This window comes from Anomaloglossus baeobatrachus, chromosome 2 (assembly GCF_048569485.1).
Source record: "Anomaloglossus baeobatrachus isolate aAnoBae1 chromosome 2, aAnoBae1.hap1, whole genome shotgun sequence".
Taxonomy (NCBI): Eukaryota; Metazoa; Chordata; class Amphibia; order Anura; family Aromobatidae; genus Anomaloglossus; species Anomaloglossus baeobatrachus.
In genome coordinates this window covers 357,965,974-357,986,745 of record NC_134354.1, presented here as the reverse complement: position 1 = coordinate 357,986,745, position 20,772 = coordinate 357,965,974, and the positions used below count along the sequence as shown (strand labels likewise).

General features: G+C 43.3%; 6 non-coding genes across 6 annotated transcripts; all 6 read left to right on the top strand.

Annotated features, from left to right (window-relative positions):
• Positions 1–7,291: 7,291 nt before the first annotated feature.
• Positions 7,292–7,364, top strand: TRNAV-AAC (transfer RNA valine (anticodon AAC)). The gene has a single exon. It is a non-coding gene; the product is annotated as a tRNA-Val (tRNA).
• Positions 7,365–8,524: 1,160 nt separating this feature from the next.
• Positions 8,525–8,597, top strand: TRNAV-AAC (transfer RNA valine (anticodon AAC)). The gene has a single exon. It is a non-coding gene; the product is annotated as a tRNA-Val (tRNA).
• A 2,398-nt stretch (positions 8,598–10,995) lies between these two features.
• On the top strand, positions 10,996–11,068 carry TRNAV-UAC (transfer RNA valine (anticodon UAC)). Its single transcript has one exon. It is a non-coding gene; the product is annotated as a tRNA-Val (tRNA).
• A 914-nt stretch (positions 11,069–11,982) lies between these two features.
• Positions 11,983–12,055, top strand: TRNAV-UAC (transfer RNA valine (anticodon UAC)). Its single transcript has one exon. It is a non-coding gene; the product is annotated as a tRNA-Val (tRNA).
• A 2,150-nt stretch (positions 12,056–14,205) lies between these two features.
• TRNAV-UAC (transfer RNA valine (anticodon UAC)) lies at positions 14,206–14,278 on the top strand. The gene has a single exon. It is a non-coding gene; the product is annotated as a tRNA-Val (tRNA).
• Positions 14,279–15,830: 1,552 nt separating this feature from the next.
• On the top strand, positions 15,831–15,903 carry TRNAV-UAC (transfer RNA valine (anticodon UAC)). The gene has a single exon. It is a non-coding gene; the product is annotated as a tRNA-Val (tRNA).
• The last annotated feature ends 4,869 nt before the right edge of the window (positions 15,904–20,772 follow it).

Here is a 20,772-nt window from a genome sequence, read left to right as displayed (position 1 = left end):
CCGGTTCATCGGCTGAAATGCGATGTGGCGACACGCTGGAATTCAACTCTCCACATGTTACAGCGACTGTGGCAGCACCGCCGTGCCCTGGTGCAATACGTCATGACGTATAGCCTGTGCCAACGAGATGCAGAGGTGGGTCAGATCACCCTGATGGAGTGGTCTCAGATCAAGGACCTATGCACCCTTCTGCACAGTTTCGACATGGCGATGAATATGTTTAGCGCTGACAATGCCATTATCAGCATGACGATTCCAGTCATTTACATGCTGGAGCAGACGCTAAACACTATTCGGAGTCAGGGGGTGGGACAACAGGAAGGGGAGGAACTACAGGAGGATTCACATGCGCAAGACACAACAACATCACCAAGGTCCAGACGTTCATCATCACCAAGGCGCCAGGCATGGGACCATGGGGGACAGGGATCAACAAGGGCGCATGGTAGCAGGCGAGAGGTTGAGGAAGGTGCAGGAGGACATGAAGAAATGGAGGACGAAGTGTCCATGGACATGGAAGACTCAGCGGATGAGGGAGACCTTGGTCAAATTTCAGTTGAAAGATGTTGGGGGGAGATGTCAGAGGAAGAAAGAACGGTTAGCACCTCTATGCCACAAACACAGTGTGGACTTGGTCCGCATGGCTGCGCAAGACACATGAGTGCCTTCTTGTTGCACTACCTCCAACATGACCCTCGTATTGTCAAAATTAGAAGTGATGATGACTACTGGCTTGCCACACTATTAGATCCCCGGTACAAGTCCAAATTTTGTGACATAATTCCAGCCATAGAAAGGGACGCAAGTATGCAGGAGTATCAGCAGAAGCTGTTACTCGATCTTAGATCGGCTTTTCCACCAAACAACCGTGCAGGTTCAGGGAGTGATTCTCCCAATTGTAACTTGACAAACATGGGACGGTCTCGTCATCTTCAACAGTCTACCCGTACCAGTAGGACCGTATCTGGTGCTGGTAACAGCAATTTTATGGAATCTTTTCATAATTTTTTTAGACCCTCCTTTGCAAGGCCACCAGAGACAACAAGTCTGACACATAGTCAACGGCTGGAGAGGATGATACAGGAGTATCTCCAAATGAACATCGATGCCATGACTTTGCAAATGGAGCCTTGCTCCTTTTGGGCTTCAAATCTAGAAAAATGGCCAGAGCTCTCCAGTTACGCCTTGGAGATTTTGTCGTGTCCAGCTGCCAGCGTTGTCTCTGAACGTGTCTTCAGTGCTGCTGGGTGTGTGCTGACAGATAAGCGCACGCGTCTGTCCAGTGACAATGTGGACAGACTGACGTTCATCAAAATGAACAAGTCATGGATCCAGAAGGAATTTACTACCCCTGTGTCATCCTGGGGAGAGTAAATGCTTGTGGATTTGGAATGTGCTTGATGCAAATCAAAACATCCTGTTTGCAACTAGGGCACAACTGCTGCCACTGAAGGGGTGGGTGTGTGTGGGGTCCAATTTTTGGAAAAAAGGGAGACTCCGCTTGGAGTAACCCTTGCTTGATGTGTTTTTAAAAGAAGCCAAGATGAACAGAGCTGGGATCAGGAAAGACTTTGCTACCTATCCCGGTGTCATGCTGGGGACGGTTAAGAATAGCGTATTTTTGAATGTGCTTGATGCAAATCTAGCTGTGAAGTGTACAACTGGGGCACAACTGCTTCCACTGAAGGGGTGGGTGTGTGTGGGGCCCAATTTTTGGAAAAAAGGGAGACTCCGCTTGGAGTAACCCTTGCTTGATGTGTTTTTAAAAGAAGCCAAGATGAACAGAGCTGGGATCAGGAAAGACTTTGCTACCTATCCCGGTGTCATGCTGGGGACGGTTAAGAATAGCGTATTTTTGAATGTGCTTGATGCAAATCTAGCTGTGAAGTGTACAACTGGGGCACAACTGCTGCCACTGAAGGGGTGGGTGTGTGTGGGGCCCAATTTTTGGAAAAAAGGGAGACTCCGCTTGGAGTAACCCTTGCTTGATGTGTTTTTAAAAGAAGCCAAGATGAACAGAGCTGGGATCAGGAAAGACTTTGCTACCTATCCCGGTGTCATGCTGGGGACGGTTAAGAATAGCGTATTTTTGAATGTGCTTGATGCAAATCTAGCTGTGAAGTGTACAACTGGGGCACAACTGCTGCCACTGAAGGGGTGGGTGTGTGTGGGGCCCAATTTTTGGAAAAAAGGGAGACTCCGCTTGGAGTAACCCTTGCTTGATGTGTTTTTAAAAGAAGCCAAGATGAACAGAGCTGGGATCAGGAAAGACTTTGCTACCTATCCCGGTGTCATCCTGGGGACGGTTAAGAATAGCGTATTTTTGAATGTGCTTGATGCAAATCTAGCTGTGAAGTGTACAACTGGGGCACAACTGCTGCCACTGAAGGGGTGGGTGTGTGTGGGGCCCAATTTTTGGAAAAAAGGGAGACTCCGCTTGGAGTAACCCTTGCTTACATTGTTTTTAAAAGAAGCCAAGATGAACAAGTCATGGTTCAGCAAAGACTTTGCTACCTACCCTGGTGTCATCCTGAGGACGGTTAATTATGGCGTATTTTTGAATGTGCTTGATGCAAATCTAGCTGTGAAGTGTACAACTGGGGCACAACTGCTGCCACTGAAGGGGTGGGTGTGTGTGGGGCCCAATTTTTGGAAAAAAGGGAGACTCCGCTTGGAGTAACCCTTGCTTGATGTGTTTTTAAAAGAAGCCAAGATGAACAGAGCTGGGATCAGGAAAGACTTTGCTACCTATCCCAGTGTCATGCTGGGGACGGTTAAGAATAGCGTATTTTTGAATGTGCTTGATGCAAATCTAGCTGTGAAGTGTACAACTGGGGCACAACTGCTGCCACTGAAGGGGTGTGTGTGTGTGGGGCCCAATTTTTGGAAAAAAGGGAGACTCCGCTAGGAGTAACCCTTGCTTGATGTGTTTTTAAAAGAAGCCAAGATGAACAGAGCTGGGATCAGGAAAGACTTTGCTACCTATCCCGGTGTCATGCTGGGGACGGTTAAGAATAGCGTATTTTTGAATGTGCTTGATGCAAATCTAGCTGTGAAGTGTACAACTGGGGCACAACTGCTGCCACTGAAGGGGTGGGTGTGTGTGGGGCCCAATTTTTGGAAAAAAGGGAGACTCCGCTTTAAGTCACCTTGCGGTGTTTTACATGACTTTAGAAGGGCGTGCCATGCCTATATCTGTGTGTCCTCCTCTTTTTCCTTGTCCAGCTGTTTTGTTTTCGCATGAGTACATGTCCTTGTCACTTTCCCATGTGTTTGTGTTGTGTTGTGAGTTGTTTGTCACCTTTTGGACACCTTTGAGGGTGTTTTCTAGGTGTTTTTCTGTGTTTGTGATTGCCTGCCATTGTTTCCTATGCAGTTCGAGTACGGTTCGTCGAACGTTCGACGAACCGAACTCGAACGGGACCTCCGTTCGGCGAACCGAACTCGAGCCGAACCGGGACCGGTTCGCTCATCTCTAGTGGTGACCCGGCCGTACCGGACCGGTATACAAAGAGAAGACAGCACCATTGGCAGGGGCCTTTCGGATCCCGGCAAGGCTTGGTGTCGCCGTGAATTTGCCAAATCCGTTAGTGAAGGGGACCTCAGGGTTTCCAAACAGTCAAGTCATGATAGAAGGCAACCGTCCAACCTAGAAGGGGAGACACCGCCACTGCCAAGGGCAACCGTCTCCCAGGGCCAGCGCCTGTGGGCAAAAGGGACTCCTCCGGCCCATATCCAGGTCGGGGAACGGGTTACCGGTGGGAAACCATCACTACCAACACTGAACTTAGGGAGAGACAGTCATCACTAACCTGCAGGGAGGAACAACCGCAGCCGTCCGAGGGACCCGTCCATCCAGCCACTTGTTTTACCGTGAACTGTGTCATCATCATTGGGCTGAGTGAGTACCTCCGTGCCGTGCGGCACAGCGCTGCCCCTGCGACCCTGCACCTCATCAGGCCCCGCTACCCGCCTGTCATCCATCTCTACCCCATCACCGGGCCCCGGGACAACCAACCCCCCTACCCACGGAGGGGAGAAATAACAACAAAGCTGCTCCCTGTCACAGGCTCCCGGGATCCCCGTCCAGAGCAGCGGTGGTGTCCACACAATCACCACAACCGTGGGTGGCGTCACGGACAATATCCCCAAAACCCAAACCACCCCTTTTCACTCACGGGCGAGGAGCGCCGCTCGAGCCTCCAGGATCCGGCCATCGCTTGAGCCACCGAGCAGCAGCAGCCGTAGAGCAGCGGCAGCCGGACCCGAGCAGTGGGAGAGCGCAGCGTCCCCTCCTCCGCCCGCGACAATTCCAGCTTGGGACTGGTGTGGAGGGTAAAGTGGATGAGGATGCGCAGGAGGAGGAGGAGGCTGAGGAGCATGACATTCCGGAGCTGTAGAGTGTGGGTGAAACCCTGACTGAGGTAGGGCCTGCAAAACTTGGTGTGTGAAGGACGTGTTCCGTCCCTCGCTCAGACTGGGTCCCAGCTTCCACAATATTAACCCAGTGTGACGTCAACGAGATGTAGCGGCCTTGCACATATGCACTTGTCCACGTGCCTATGGTTAGGTGGACTTTGGGTGAAACAGCGTTGTTCAGGGCACGTGTGATGTTTTGTGACACGTGGTTATGCAATGCGGGGACGGCACACCGGGAGAAATAGTGGCGGCTGGGGACCGAGTAACGTGGGACAGCTGCCACCATCAGGTCGCGGAATGCTTCTGTCTCAACCAGCCTAAAAGGCAACATTTCCAGCGCAAGCAGTCGCGAAATGTTAGCATTTAGAAGTGTGGCATGTGGGGCGTTGGCAGTGTATTTGCGCCTGCGTTCAAAGGTTTGCTGAATGGATAACTGAACGCTGCGCTGGGACAAGGACGTGCTTAATGATGGTGTTATTTCTGCGTGGGCAACTGCAGGTGCAGGGCCGGAGGAGGCTTGTTCGCGGGCAGCATGGACAGGGGATTGGCTCGCATGCACAACAAGCGAAGATGTAGCAGTGACATCAGCAAGCACTGCTCCTCGACTCTGTTGTACATCCCACAAAGTCGGGTGCTTGGCTGACATGTGCCTGATCATTCTGGTGGTGGTCAGGCTGCTAGCTTTGGTACCCCTGCTGATGCTGGCACGGCAGGTGTTGCAAATGGCCTTTTTAGAATTATCTGGAGCCAACTTAAAAAACTGCCAGACTCGGGAAGACCTAACATTTGTACAGGCACCTTGTGTCGTGTTGTTCCGGGGAACAATTGCCTGATGTCTGCCTGGGGCCACCACCCTGCTTCTTACTGCCTGTTGGGATGCTACGCCTCCCTCCCCCTGTGCACTGCTGTCCTCGCTCTGCATATCCTCCTGCCAGGTTGGGTCAGTTACTGGATCATCCACCACGTCGTCTTCCTCTTCCGCACCCTGCTCCTCCTGACTTCCTGACAATTGTGTCTCATCATCGTCCACCCCTTGTTGAGACACGTTGCCAACTTCGTGAGAACGTGGCTGCTCAAATATTTGGGCATCTGTACATACAATCTAGTCATGGCCCACTTCAACAGGAGCTGGCGAGAGGCCAGAATGTGTGAATGGAAACGTGAATGAACAGCTCTTCCGAGTGTCCAAGTGTGGGATCAGTAATGTCCGTGGACGTGTACTCGGCCTGGTGGTAGGAAGGAGGATCAGGTTCTAAAATGTGCGGTGCAGTATCACGGCTACTGACACTTGACCGTGTGGAAGACAGAGTGTTTGTGGTGGTGCCAATCTGACTGGAAGCATTATCCACTATCCAACTAACAACCTGTTGACACTGGTCTTGGTTCAAGAGCGGTGTACTGCTGCAGTCCCCAAGGATTTGGGACAGGACGTGCGAGCGAGTAGATGTGGCCCTTTGTTGTGGCGAAATTAGAGCTTGCACACGACCTCGGTCTCTGCCTTCACCACCATCACGTCCACTTCCTTGTTCGTTGACAATGCCCTTGCGCATTTTGCAATGCTGTGCTGATGTGTATTCATTAGACTTGTGCGTTATATCCAAGTTTTTGCAAAACGCACACAAGTGCAGCGGAAAGCTGCCACCAACAGGCACACACGTGCGGTTTTTAAATGCAAGCACGGAGGCACTAAGAACCTAACAGGTCTCTATCCAGGGACAACGTGGAGCCTCCCAATTTTTGGCTGCCCTGCCAAAGGGCTATACTACAATAGACCCACTTCCTTTCAATGGGCACTTCATGTTTACAGGCCCTCATGCACGTCTCTATCCAGGGACAACGTGGAGCCTCCCAATTTTTGGCTGCCCTGCCTAAGGGCTATACTACAATAGACCCACTTCCTTACAATGGGCACTTCATGTTTACAGGCCCTCATGCACGTCTCTATCCAGGGACAACGTGGAGCCTCCCAATTTTTGGCTGCCCTGCCTAAGGGCTATACTACAATAGACCCACTTCCTTACAATGGGCACTTCATGTTTACAGGCCCTCATGCACGTCTCTATCCAGGGACAACGTGGAGCCTCCCAATTTTTGGCTGCCCTGCCAAAGGGCTATACTACAATAGACCCACTTCCTTACAATGGGCACTTCAGGTTTACAGGCCCTCATGCACATGTGTATGCAGGGGCATTGGTGAACCTCACAATTTTGGACTGCCCTGGCAAAGGAAAATACTACAAAGACTCACTTCCTCAAAATGGGCACATTAGACTCAAGAGGCCTTCATGTACGTCTCTTCTCAGGGACATCGGAGTGCCACACAATGTTTTACGTAAAATCTTTCATGTATTAATCTCAAAAAGTAACATACACCAGCTCTATCTCACTATTGGGTATGTGCCCTTAACATTTCTGCCATGAAAAATCATTTTGGGGTCATTTTGGAAGGTTTTCTGGTGAGTCCGTAAAAATGGCGTAAAACGCGGACAAAATTGTTCACAGCTGTGACTTTTGAGTGATAAATGCTTCAAGGGGTCTTCCCCATGCTGTTGCCATGTCATTTGAGCACTCTTCTGAGACTTTTGTGCCATTTTTAGGGTTTCTACATGCTGCCGGGGGTCATTTCACAAAAATACTCGGGTCTCCCATAGGATAACATTGGGCTCGGTGCTCGGGCCGAGTACACGAGTATCTTGTGATGCTCGGCCCGAGCCTCGAGCACCCGAGCTTTTTAGTACTCGCTCATCACTAGTAAAATATGTAATATTAATTGTAAATGTTTCATTAACCAACAATACTTTCCTTCAGCAATAAAAAGGCCCCGTCAGTCACAATTCTGCTCTGCTAGCCAATACACAGTAACTTTTTGTCAGGTTTCATAGTGTAGTGGTCATCACGTCTGCTTAACACGCAGAAGGTCCTGGGTTCAATCCCCAGTGAAACCAATCTGTTCTTAGTGTTGAAATAATACGCTATCCAACTACAAAATATGAAGTTCTCGGCTTTGTTGCCGAATGACGGGATGTTTTGGCTTCCATCACAAACAGATCTACAAATTATTTTTTTTTTTTTTCCCCTGGCGGTCAAAACTCGTCTCTAAATGCCATTACTTTGCCGGATTTCACAGGTTTCATAGTGGAGTCATCATCACGTCTACTTCACACGCAGAAGGTCCTGGGTTCAATCCCCAGTAAAAACAAGCCGTTTTCGCTGTTGAAGTAATTTGCTATCAACCTGTAACATATGAAATTCTTTGTTTTGTTGCCAACTGATAATATATTTTGGCTTCCATCACCAAGAGAACTACGATTTTGGGTTTCTTTTTTATTGACCATTTTAGCAGAAAACATAATCCCATATTATAAAAATCCTGTTTGTTTCAAAATATATAGTTCCTTTAAATACAAACGCAAACAACTAAACTATGTGGAAAAAAGTAACACATTCAATGTAAACTTCCTTTTAAGCAAAATCCCTTTGTAGGAATAAAATTGGTAAAATATGTAATAAAAATTGTAAATGTTTCATTAACCAAAAATACTTTCCTTCAGCAATAAAAAGGCCCCGTCAGTCACAATTCTGCTCTGCTGGCCAATACACAGTAACTTTCCATCAGGTTTCATAGAGTAGTGGTCATCATGTCTGCTTAACACGCAGAAGGTCCTGCGCTCAATCCCCAGTGAAACCAATCTGTTTTTGGTGTTGAAGTAATTTCCTATCGACTTGTAATATGTGAAATTCTTAATTTCGTTGCCAAATGACAATACATTTTGGCTTCCATCACAAAGAGAACTACGATTTTGGGTTTCTTTTTTATTGACCATTTTAGCACAAAAACATAATCCTATATTATAAAAATCCTATTTGTTTCAAAATATATAATTCCCATAAATACAAAAGCAAAAGACCAAACTATGGAGAAAAAAGTAACACATTCAATATAAACTTCAATTTAGGCAAAATCCCTTTGTAGGAATAAAACTGGTAAAATATGTAATAATAATTGTAAATGTTTCATTAACCAAAAATACTTTCCTTCAGCAATAAAAAGGCCCCGTGAGTCACAATTCTGCTCTACTAGCCAATACACAGTAACTTTTCGGCAGGTTTCATAGTGTAGTGGTCATCATGTCTGCTTAACACGCAGAAGGTCCTGGGTTCAATCCCCAGTGAAACCAATCTGTTCTTAGTGTTGAAATAATACGCTATCCAACTACAATATATGAAGTTCTCAGCTTTGTTGCCGTATGACGGAATGTTTTGGCTTCAATCACAAACAGAACTACAAATTATTTTTTTTTTTTTCCCTAACGGTCAAAACTCGTCTCTAAATGCCATTACTTTGCAGGATTTCACAGGTTTCATAGTGGAGTCGTCATCACGTCTACTTCACACGCAGAAGGTCCTGGGTTCAATCCCCAGTAAAAGCAAGCCGTTTTCGCTGTTGAAGTAATTAGCTATCAACCTGTAACATATGAAATTCTTTGTTTTGTTGACAACTGATAATATATTTTGGCTTTTATCACCAAGAGAACTACGATTTTGGGTTTCTTTTTTATTGACCATTTTAGCAGAAAACATAATCCCATATTATAAAAATCCTGTTTGTTTCAAAATATATAGTTCCTTTAAATACAAAAGCAAACAACTAAACTATGTGGAAAAAAGTAACACATTCAATGTAAACTTCCTTTTAAGCAAAATCCCTTTGTAGGAATAAAACTGGTAAAATATGTAATAAAAATTGTAAATGTTTCATTAACAAAAAATACTTTCCTTCAGCAATAAAAAGGCCCCGTCAGTCACAATTCTGCTCTGCTAGCCAATACACAGTAACTTTTCATCAGGTTTCATAGAGTAGTGGTCATCACGTCTGCTTAACACGCAGAAGGTCCTGCATTCAATCTCTAGTAAAACCAATCTGTTCTTGGTGTTGAAATAATACTCAATTAAACTACAATATATGAAGTTCTTGGCTTTGTTGCCGAATGATGGGATGTTTTGGCTTCCATCCCCAACAGAGGTACGAATTTGTTTTATTTCCCCTGGCGGTCAAAACTCGACTCTAATTGCCATTACTTTGCAGGCTTTCAAAGGTTTCATAGTGTAGTGGTCATCACGTCTGCTTCACACGCAGAAGATCCTGGGTTCAATCCCCAGTGAAACCAATCTGTTTTTGGTGTTGAAGTAATTTCCTATCGACTTGTAATATGTGAAATTCTTGGTTTCGTTGCCAAATGACAATACATTTTGGCTTCCATCACAAAGAGAACTACGATTTTGGGTTTCTTTTTTATTGACCATTTTAGCAGAAAACATAATCCCATATTATAAAAATCCTATTTGTTTCAAAATATATAGTTCCCATAAATACAAAAGCAAAAGACCAAACTATGGAGAAAAAAGTAACGTATTCAATATAAACTTCAGTTTAAGCAAAATCCTTTTGTAGGAATAAAACTGGTAAAATATGTAATAATAATTGTAAATGTTTCATTAACCAAAAATACTTTCCTTCAGCAATAAAAAGGCCCCGTCAGTCACAATTCTGCTCTGCTAGCGAATACAAAGTAACTTTTCGTCAGGTTTCATAGTGTAGTGGTCATCACGTCTGCTTAACACGCAGAAAGTCCTGGGTTCAATCCCCAGTGAAACCAATCTGTACTTAGTGTTGAAATAATACGCTATCCAACTACAATATATGAAGTTCTCGGCATTGTTGCCGAATGACGGTATGTTTTGGCTTCCATCACAAACAGAACTACAAATTTAATTTTTTTTTTCCCCTGGCGGTCAAAACTCGTCTCTAAATGCCATTACTTTGCAGGATTTCACAGGTTTCATAGTGGAGTGGTCATCACGTCTGCTTCACACGCAGAAGGTCCTGGGTTCAATACCCAGTAAAAACAAGCCGTTTTCGCTGTTGAAGTAATTTGCTATCAACCTGTAATATATGAAATTCTTGGTTTTGTTGCCAACTGATAATATATTTTGGCTTCCCTCACCAAGAGAACTACGATTTTGGGTTTCTTTTTTATTGACCATTTTAGCAGAAAACATAATCCCATATTATAAAAATCCTGTTTGTTTCCAAATATATAGTTCCTTTAAATACAAAAGCAAACAACTAAACTATGTGGAAAAAAGTAACACGTTCAATGTAAACTTCCTTTTAAGCAAAATCCCTTTGTAGGAATAAAACTGGTAAAATATGTAATAAAAATTGTAAATGTTTCATTAACCAAAAATACTTTCCTTCAGCAATAAAAAGGCCCCGTCAGTCACAATTCTGCTCTGCTAGCCAATACACAGTAACTTTCCATCAGGTTTCATAGAGTAGTGGTCATCACGTCTGCTTAACACGCAGAAGGTCCTGCGTTCAATCCCCAGTAAAACCAATCTGTTCTTGGTGTTGAAATAATACTCAATTAAACTACAATATATGAAGTTCTTGGCTTTGTTGCCGAATGATGGGATGTTTTGGCTTCCATCCCCAACAGAGCTACGAATTTGTTTTTTTTTTTCCCTGGCGGTCAAAACTCGTCTCTAATTGCCATTACTTTGCAGGCTTTCAAAGGTTTCATAGTGTAGTGGAAATCACGTCTGCTTTACACGCAGAAGGACCTGGGTTCAATCCCCAGTGAAACCCATGTGTTCTTGGTGTTGAAATAATCCCCTATCAACCTGCAGTATATAAAGTTGTTGGCTTTGTTGCCGAATAACGGGATGTTTTAGCTTCCATCACCAACAGAGCTACGAATTTGTTTTTTTCCCCTGATGGTCAAAACTCGTCTCTAATTGCCATTACTTTGCAGGATTGCAAAGGCTTCTTAGTGTAGTGGTCATCACGTCTGCTTCACACGCTGAAGGTCTTGGGTTCAATCCCCAGTGAAACCAATCTGTTTTTGGTGTTGAAGTAATTTCCTATCGACTTGTAATATGTGAAATTCTTGGTTTCGTTGCCAAATGACAATACATTTTGGCTTCCATCACAAAGAGAACTACGATTTTGGGTTTCTTTTTTATTGACCATTTTAGCAGAAAACATAATCCCATATTATAAAAATCCTGTTTGTTTCAAAATATATAGTTCCTTTAAATACAAAAGCAAACAACTAAACTATGTGGAAAAAAGTAACACATTCAATGTAAACTTCCTTTTAAGCAAAATCCCTTTGTAGGAATAAAACTGGTAAAATATGTAATAAAAATTGTAAATGTTTCATTAACCAAAAATACTTTCCTTCAGCAATAAAAAGGCCCCGTCAGTCACAATTCTGCTCTGCTTGCCAATACACAGTAACTTTCCATCAGGTTTCATAGGGTAGTGGTCATCACGTCTGCTTAACACGCAGAAGGTCCTCCGTTCAATCCCCAGTAAAACCAAACTGTTCTTGGTGTTGAAATGATACTCAATTAAACTACAATATATGAAGTTCTTGGCTTTGTTGCCGAATGATGGGATGTTTTGGCTTCCATCCCCAACAGAGCTACGAAATTGGTTTTTTTTTCCCTGGCAGTCAAAACTCATCTCTAATTGCCATTACTTTGCAGGCTTTCTAAGGTTTCATAGTGTAGTGGAAATCACGTCTGCTTTACACGCAGAAGGTCCTGGGTTCAAGCCCCAGTGAAACCCATGTGTTCTTGGTGTTGAAATAATCCCCTATCAACCTGCAGTATATAAAGTTCTTGGCTTTGTTGCCGAATAACGGGATGTTTTAGCTTCCATCACCAACAGAGCTACGAATTTGTTTTTTTTCCCCTGGCGGTCAAAACTCGTCTCTAATTGCCATTACTTTGCAGGATTTCAAAGGTTTCATAGTGGAGTGGTCATCACGTCTGCTTCACACGCAGAAGGTCCTGGGTTCAATCCCCAGTGAAACCAATCTGTTTTTGGTGTTGAAGTAATTTCCTATCGACTTGTAATATGTGAAATTCTTGGTTTCATTGCCAAATGACAATACATTTTGGCTTCCTTCACAAAGAGAACTACGATTTTGGGTTTCTTTTTTATTGACCATTTTAGCAGAAAACATAATCCCATATTATAAAAATCCTACTTGTTTCAAATTATATAGTTCCCATAAATACAAAAGCAAAAGACCAAACTATGGAGAAAAAAGTAACACATTCAATATAAACTTCAATTTAAGCAAAATCCCTTTGTAGCAATAAAACTGGTAAAATATGTAATAATAATTGTAAATGTTTCATTAACTAAAAATACTTTCCTTCAGCAATAAAACGGCCCCGTCAGTCACAATTCTGCTCTGCTAGCCAATACACAGTAACTTTTTGTCAGGTTTCATAGTGTAGTGGTCACACGTCTGCATAACACGCAGAAGGTCCTGAGTTCAATCCCCAGTGAAACAAATCTGTTCTTAGTGTTGAAAAAATACGCTATCCAACTACAATATTTGAAGTTCTCGGCTTTGTTGCCGAATGACGGGATGTTTTGGCTTCCATCACAAACAGAACTACAAATTATTTTTTTTTTTCCCCTGGCGGTCAAAACTCGTCTCTAAATGCCATTACTTTGCAGGATTTCACAGGTTTCATAGTGGAGTCGTCATCACGGCTACTTCACACGCAGAAGGTCCTGCGTTCAATCCCCAGTAAAACCAATCTGTTCTTGGTGTTGAAATAATACTCAATAAAACTACAATATATAAAGTTCTTGGCTTTGTTGCCGAATGATGGGATGTTTTGGCTTCCATCCCCAACAGAGCTACGATTTTGTTTTTTTTTCCCTGGCGGTCAAAACTCGTCTCTAATTGCCATTACTTTGCAGGCTTTCAAAGGTTTCATAGTGTAGTGGAAATCACGTCTGCTTTACACGCAGAAGGTCCTGGGTTCAATCCCCAGTAAAACCCATGTGTTCTTGGTGTTGAAATAATCCCCTATCAACCTGCAGTATATAAAGTTCTTGGCTTTGTAGCCGAATAACGGGATGTTTTAGCTTCCATCACCAACAGAGCTACGAATTTGTTTTTTTTCCCGTGGCAGTCAAAACTCGTCTCTAATTGCCATTACTTTGCAGGATTTCAAAGGTTTCATAGTGGAGTGGTCATCACGTCTGCTTCACACGCAGAAGGTCCTGGGTTCAATCCCCAGTGAAACCAATCTGTTTTTGGTGTTGAAGTAATTTCCTATCGACTTGTAATATGTGAAATTCTTGGTTTCATTGCCAAATGACAATACATTTTGGCTTCCTTCACAAAGAGAACTACGATTTTGGGTTTCTTTTTTATTGACCATTTTAGCAGAAAACATAATCCCATATTATAAAAATCCTACTTGTTTCAAATTATATAGTTCCCATAAATACAAAAGCAAAAGACCAAACTATGGAGAAAAAAGTAACACATTCAATATAAACTTCAATTTAAGCAAAATCCCTTTGTAGCAATAAAACTGGTAAAATATGTAATAATAATTGTAAATGTTTCATTAACTAAAAATACTTTCCTTCAGCAATAAAACGGCCCCGTCAGTCACAATTCTGCTCTGCTAGCCAATACACAGTAACTTTTTGTCAGGTTTCATAGTGTAGTGGTCACACGTCTGCTTAACACGCAGAAGGTCCTGAGTTCAATCCCCAGTGAAACAAATCTGTTCTTAGTGTTAAAATAATACGCTATCCAACTACAATATTGGAAGTTCTCGGCTTTGTTGCCGAATGACGGGATGTTTTGGCTTCCATCACAAACAGAACTACAAATTATTTTTTTTTTCCCTGGCAGTCAAAACTCGTCTCTAATTGCCATTACTTTGCAGGCTTTCTAAGGTTTCATAGTGTAGTGGAAATCACGTCTGCTTTACACGCAGAAGGTCCTGGGTTCAATCCCCAGTGAAACCCATGTGTTCTTGGTGTTGAAATAATCCCCTATCAACCTGCAGTATATAAAGTTCTTGGCATTAATGCCAAATAACGGGATGTTTTAGCTTCCATCACCAACAGAGCTACGAATTTGTTTTTTTTCCCCTGGCGGTCAAAACTCGTCTCTAATTGCCATTACTTTGCAGGATTTCAAAGGTTTCATAGTGTAGTGGATTTAAGCTAAATCCCTTTGTAGGAATAAAACTGGTAAAATATGTAATAATAATTGTAAATGTTTCATTAACCAAAAATACTTTTTTGGTTAAAAACATAATCCCATATTATAAAAATCCTATTTGTTTCAAAATATATAGTTCCCATAAATACAAAAGCAAAAGACCAAACTATGGAGAAAAAAGTAACACATTCAATATAAACTTCAATTTAAGCAAAATCCCTTTGTAGGAATAAAACTGGTAAAATATGTAATAATAATTGTAAATGTTTCATTAACCAAAAATACTTTCCTTCAGCAATAAAAAGGCCTCGTCAGTCACAATTCTGCTCTATTAGCCAATACACAGTAACTTTTCGTCAGGTTTCATAGTGTAGTGGTCATCACGTCTGCTTAACACCCAGAAGGTCCTGGGTTCAATCCCCAGTGAAACCAATCTGTTCTTAGTGTTGAAATAATATGCTATCCAACTACACTATATGAAGTTCTCGGCATTGTTGCCGAATGATGGTATGTTTTGGCTTCCATCACAAACAGAACTACAAATTATTTTATTTTTTTTCCCCTGGCGGTCAAAACTCGTCTCTAAATGCCATTACTTTGCAGGATTTCATAGGTTTCATAGTGGAGTGGTCATCACGTCTACTTCACACGCAGAAGGTCCTGGGTTCAATCCCCAGTAAAAACAAGCCGTTTTCGCTGTTGAAGTAATTTGCTATCAACCTGTATTATATGAAATTTTTTGTTTTGTTGCCAACTGATAATATATTTTGGCTTCCCTCACCAAGAGAACTACGATTTTGGGTTTCTTTTTTATTGACCATTTTAGCAGAAAACATAATCCCATATTATAAAAATCCTGTTTGTTTCAAAATATATAGTTCCTTTAAATACAAAAGCAAACGACTAAACTATGTAGAAAAAAGTAACACATTCAATGTAAACTTCCATTTAAGCAAAATCCCTTTGTAGGAATAAAACTGGTAAAATATGTGATAAAAATTGTAAATGTTTCATTAACCAAAAATACTTTCCTTCAGCAATAAAAACGCCCCGCAAGTTACAATTCTGTTCTGCTAGCCAATACACAGTAACTTTCCATCTGGTTTCATAGAGTAGTGGTCATCACATCTGCTTAACACGCTAAAGGTCCTGCGTTCAATCTCCAGTAAAACCAATCTGTTCTTGGTGTTGAAATAATACCCAATTAAATTACAATATATGAAGTTTTTGGCTTTGTTGCCGAATGATGGGATGTTTTGGCTTCCATCACCAACAGAGCTACGAATTTGTTTTTTTTTTTTCCCTGGCGGTCAAAACTCGTCTCTAATTGCCATTACTTTGCAGGCTTTCAAAGGTTTCATAGTGTAGTGGAAATCACGTCTGCTTTACACGCAGAAGGTCCTGGGTTCAATCCCCAGTGAAACCCATGTGTTCTTGGTGTTGAAATAATACCCTATCAACCTGCAATATATAAAGTTCTTGCCTTTGTTGCCGAATAACGGGATGTTTTAGCTTCCATCACCAACAGAGCTACGAATTTGTTTTTTTTCCCCTGGCGGTCAAAACTCGTCTCTAATTGCCATTACTTTGCAGGATTTCAAAGGTTTCATAGTGTAGTGGTCATCATGTCGGCTTCACACGCGGAAGGTTCTGGGTTCAATCCCCAGTGAAACCAATCTGTTTTTGGTGTTGAAGTAATTTTCTATCGACTTGTAATATGTGAAATTCTTGGTTTCGTTGCCAAATGACAATACATTTTGGCTTCCATCACAAAGAGAACTACGATTTTGGGTTTCTTTTTTATTGACCATTTTAGCAGAAAACATAATCCCATATTATTAAAATCCTGTTTGTTTCAAAATATATAGTTCCCATAAATACAAAAGCAAAAGACTAAACTATGGAGAAAAAAGTAACACATTCAATATAAACTTCAATTTAAGCAAAATCCCTTGTAGGAATAAAACTGGTAAAATATGTAATAAAAATTGTAAATGTTTCATTAACCAAAAATACTTTCCTTCAGCAATAAAAAGGCCCCGTCAGTCACAATTCTGCTCTGCTAGCCAATACACAGTAACTTTCCATCAGGTTTCATAGAGTAGTGGTCATCACGTCTGCTTTACACGCAGAAGGTCTTGGGTTCAATCCCCAATGAAACCCATGTGTTCTTGGTGTTGAAATTATATCCTATCAACCTGCAATATATAAAGTTCTTGGCTTTGTTGCCGAATAACGGGATGTTTTAGCTTCCATCACCAACAGAACTACGAATTTGTTTTTTTTCCCCTGGCGGTCAAAACTCGTCTCTAATTGCCTCTACTTTGCAGGATTTCGAAGGTTTCATAGTGTAGTGGTCATCACGTCTGCTTCACATGCAGAAGGTCCTGCGTGCAATCCCCAGTAAAACCAATCTGTTCTTGGTGTTGAAATAATACCCAATAAAACTACAATATATGAAGTTCTTGGCTTTGTTGCCGAATGATGGGATGTTTTGGCTTCCATCACCAACAGAGCTACAAATTTGTTATTTTTTTCCCTGGCGGTCAAAACTCGTCTCTAATTGCCATTACTTTGCAGCCTTTCAAAGGTTTCATAGTGTAGTGGAAATCACGTTTGCTTTACACGCAGAAGGTCTTGGGTTCAATCCCCAGTAAAACCTATCTGTTCGTGGTGTTGAAATAAAACCCTATCAACCTGCAATATATGAAGTTCTTGGCTTTGTTGCCGAATGACGGGATGTTTTGGCTTCTATCACCAACAGAGCTACGAATTTGTTTTTTTTCCCCTGGCGGTGAAAACTCGTCTCTAATTACCATTACTTTGCAGGATTTCAAAGGTTTCATAGTGTAGAGGTCATCACGTTTGCTTCATACGCTGAAGGTCCTGGGTTCAACCCCAGTTAAACCAATCCATTTTTGGTGTTGAAGTAATTTCCTATCGACTTGTAATATGTGAAATTCTTGGTTTCATTGCCAAATGACAATACATTTTTTCTTCCATCACCAAGAGAACTACGATTTTGGGTTTCTTTTTTATTGACCATTTTAGCAGAAAACATAATCCCATATTATAAAAATCCTGTTTGTTTCAAAATATATAGTTCCCATAAAAACAAAAGCAAAAGACCAAACTATGGAGAAAAAAGTAACACATTCAATGTAAACTTCCATTTTAGCAAAATCCCTTTGTAGGAATAAAACTGGTAAAATATGTAATAAAAATTGTAAATGTTTCATTAACCAAAAATACTTTCCTTCAGCAATAAAAAGGCCCCGTCAGTCACAATTCTGCTCTGCTAGCCAATACACAGTAACTTTTCGTCAGGTTTCATAGTGTAGTGGTCATCATGTCTGCTTAACCCGCAGAAGGTCCTGGGTAGAGATGAGCGAACTGGTCCCAGTTCGGCTCGAGGTCGGTTCGGCGAATGCAGGTCCCGTTCGAGTTCGGTTCGACGAACCGCATAGGAAACAATGGCAGGCGTTCACAAACACATAAAAACACCTAGAAAACACCCTCAAAGGTGTCCAAAAGGTGACAAACAACTCACAACACAAACACATGGGAAAGTGACAAGGACATATACTCATGCGAAAACAAAAGAGCAGAACAAGGAAAAAGAGGAGGACACACAGATATATGAGTATATGCAAGGAAACATCGATGCCATTATTGTGCAACTTGAGCCCTGCTCATTTTAGGCTTCCAATCTGGATAAATTGCTTGAGCTCGCCACGTACGCCTTGGGGATCTTGTCGTGTCCTGCAGCCAGCGTTCTCTCGGAATCTGTCTTCAGTGCTGCTGGGGGTCTGCTGGCAGATAAGCACACGTGTCTGTCCACTGACAATGTGGACATGGCTCTCAGAGGACTTTTCTTCCCCTGGGTCTGCCAGGGGAGGCGAAAGACACGCGTATTTTTGAGAGTGCTTCATGCAAAGCATCTTTTTCTTTTTCAAAAGGGGGGTCAACTGATGCCAGTCAAGTGGGGTGTGTGTGGCCCAATTAGTGGCAACGAGGGAGACTGTGGTTGGAGTCCCCTCGCTGTGTTTCTAAAAGAACCAAGATGAACAAGTCATGGCTCTCAGAGGACTTTTCTTCCCCTGGGTCAGCCAGGGGACGGGAAAGGCACGCGTATTTTTGAGAGTGCTTCATGCAAAGCATCTTTTTCTTTTTCAATATGGGGGTCAACTGATGCCAGTCAAGTGGGGTGTGTGTGGCCCAATTAGTGGCAACGAGAGAGACTGTGGTTGGAGTCTCCTCGCTGTGTTTCTAAAAGCACCAAGATGAACAAGTCATGGCTCTCAGAGGACTTTTCTTCCCCTGGGTCAGCCAGGGGACGGGAAAGGCACGCGTATTTTTGAGAGTGCTTCATGCAAAGCATCTTTTTCTTTTTCAAAAGGGGGGGTCAACTGATGCCAGTCAAGTGGGGTGTGTGTGGCCCAATTAGTGGCAACAAGGGAGACTGTGGTTGGAGTCCCCTCGCTATGTTTACATGATTTTCGAAGGGCATGACATGCCTAAGAGGTTGAGTTTCATCATCTGCAACTTGTTGGCAACAGAAAGGCTGCCTTTACACCCTTTTGAGACCGAGGATTTTCGAGACCTTATGCCCATTGCAGTGCCCCAAGAGCCGATGGCCAGTCGTCACTCCTTCTCCAAGAAAGGCATGCCCGCGCTACCACAGGAGGTCGCACACAACCTCACCGATTCCTTGAGAAACTCTGTGTGTGACAGGGTGCATTTCAACACAGATACTTGGACCAGTAAGCATGGACAGGGGAGTTACATGTTGCTGACTGGGCACTGGGTAACTATGGTGAGAGATGGAGAAGGGTTTGCTGTACAAGTCTTGCCGTCCCCACGACTTGTGTGTCAATCCTTCCTCTGTATGTACAAGTTCCTCCACTGCTTCTGCCTCCTCAACCTCGTGTGGGTCCTCCACCTCGGCCCAAACCCTGTGTGGTCAGGCCACCCTTCCTTGTAACTGCGCCCAAGGAATCCCACACACCTCCTTACTATGCTGGCAGCAGAGCTCAAGGCCATCAGGCGGTCAAATGTTTACTTTGAAATGTAGGGGAAATGTGAGACACCGCTGAGGAATTGTGGATGGTTAGCTCTGGAGAGTGAGACCGAGTTTCATCAATGGTTGTCTACAGTCAACCAGCAGTCAGGAAAGGTCGGGTGCGACAATGATGCAAACCAGTCTGCGACCCTTCTTCAGGGCAATGTGACACACGTGCCTTGTATGGCTCACGTGTTGAACCTGGTTGTCCAGCAATTTTTAAAATACCATCCCGGCCTACATGGCCTTGTGCAGCGGGCACGCTGCTATGTGCTCACTTTCATCCTTCGCACCCAGCAGCTCAACAACTTTCATCGCTCCGGAAGTCTTAGGGTCTGGCGGTTAAACGCCGGAAATGCGATGTTCCGACACGCAGGAATTGGAATCTGCACATGTTGCAGCGTGTGTGGCAGCACCGCAGAGCCCTGCTGAAATACGGTATGACGTATACCCTGGGCTAACTTGATCCAGAGGTGGTGCAGATCACGCTGCTGGAGTGGTGTCAGATCAAGGACCTATGCACCCTTCTACACAATTTCCAAATGTCGACGAAGATGTTTAGCACTGGCAATGCCATTCTCAGCGTGACAATTCTGGTCATCTACATGATGGAGCACACTGTAAGCATTATACGGAGTCAGGTATTGGTCCAAGAGGAAGGTGAGGAAGTACAGGAGGAGTCATATGCAGAAGGGATAATAAGATCTACAAGGTCCATACGGTAAGCGGCACCTAGGCAGCAGTTATGGTGGGGGATAGGGATTAACAAGGGCGCATAGTATCAGCAAAAATTGTTGAGGAAGGTGCAGGAGCCATGAAGAAATGGAGGACGAACTTGCGATGGGCATGTAAGACTCAGCAGATGAGTGAGAGCTTGCTCACATTTCGGTTGTGCGAGGTTGGGGGGAGAGGGCAGAGGAAGGAGGCACGATTCTCACCTCTCTGCCACCAACACACCAAGGACTTGGTCCTCCTGGATGCACAAGACACATGAGCGTCTTCTTGCTGCACTACCTACAACATGACCCTCGGATTGTACGAATTCGAAGTAATGCTAACTACTGGGTTGCCACACTGTTAGATCCCCGGTACAAGACAAAATTTGAGGAAATAATTCCTGCCATATAAAGGGACGCACGTGTACAGGAGTATCTTCAGAAGGTGTTACGCAATCTTCGATCTGCTTTTCCACTAAACACCAGTGCTGCACAGAGTGAATCTCAACGGTTTGTC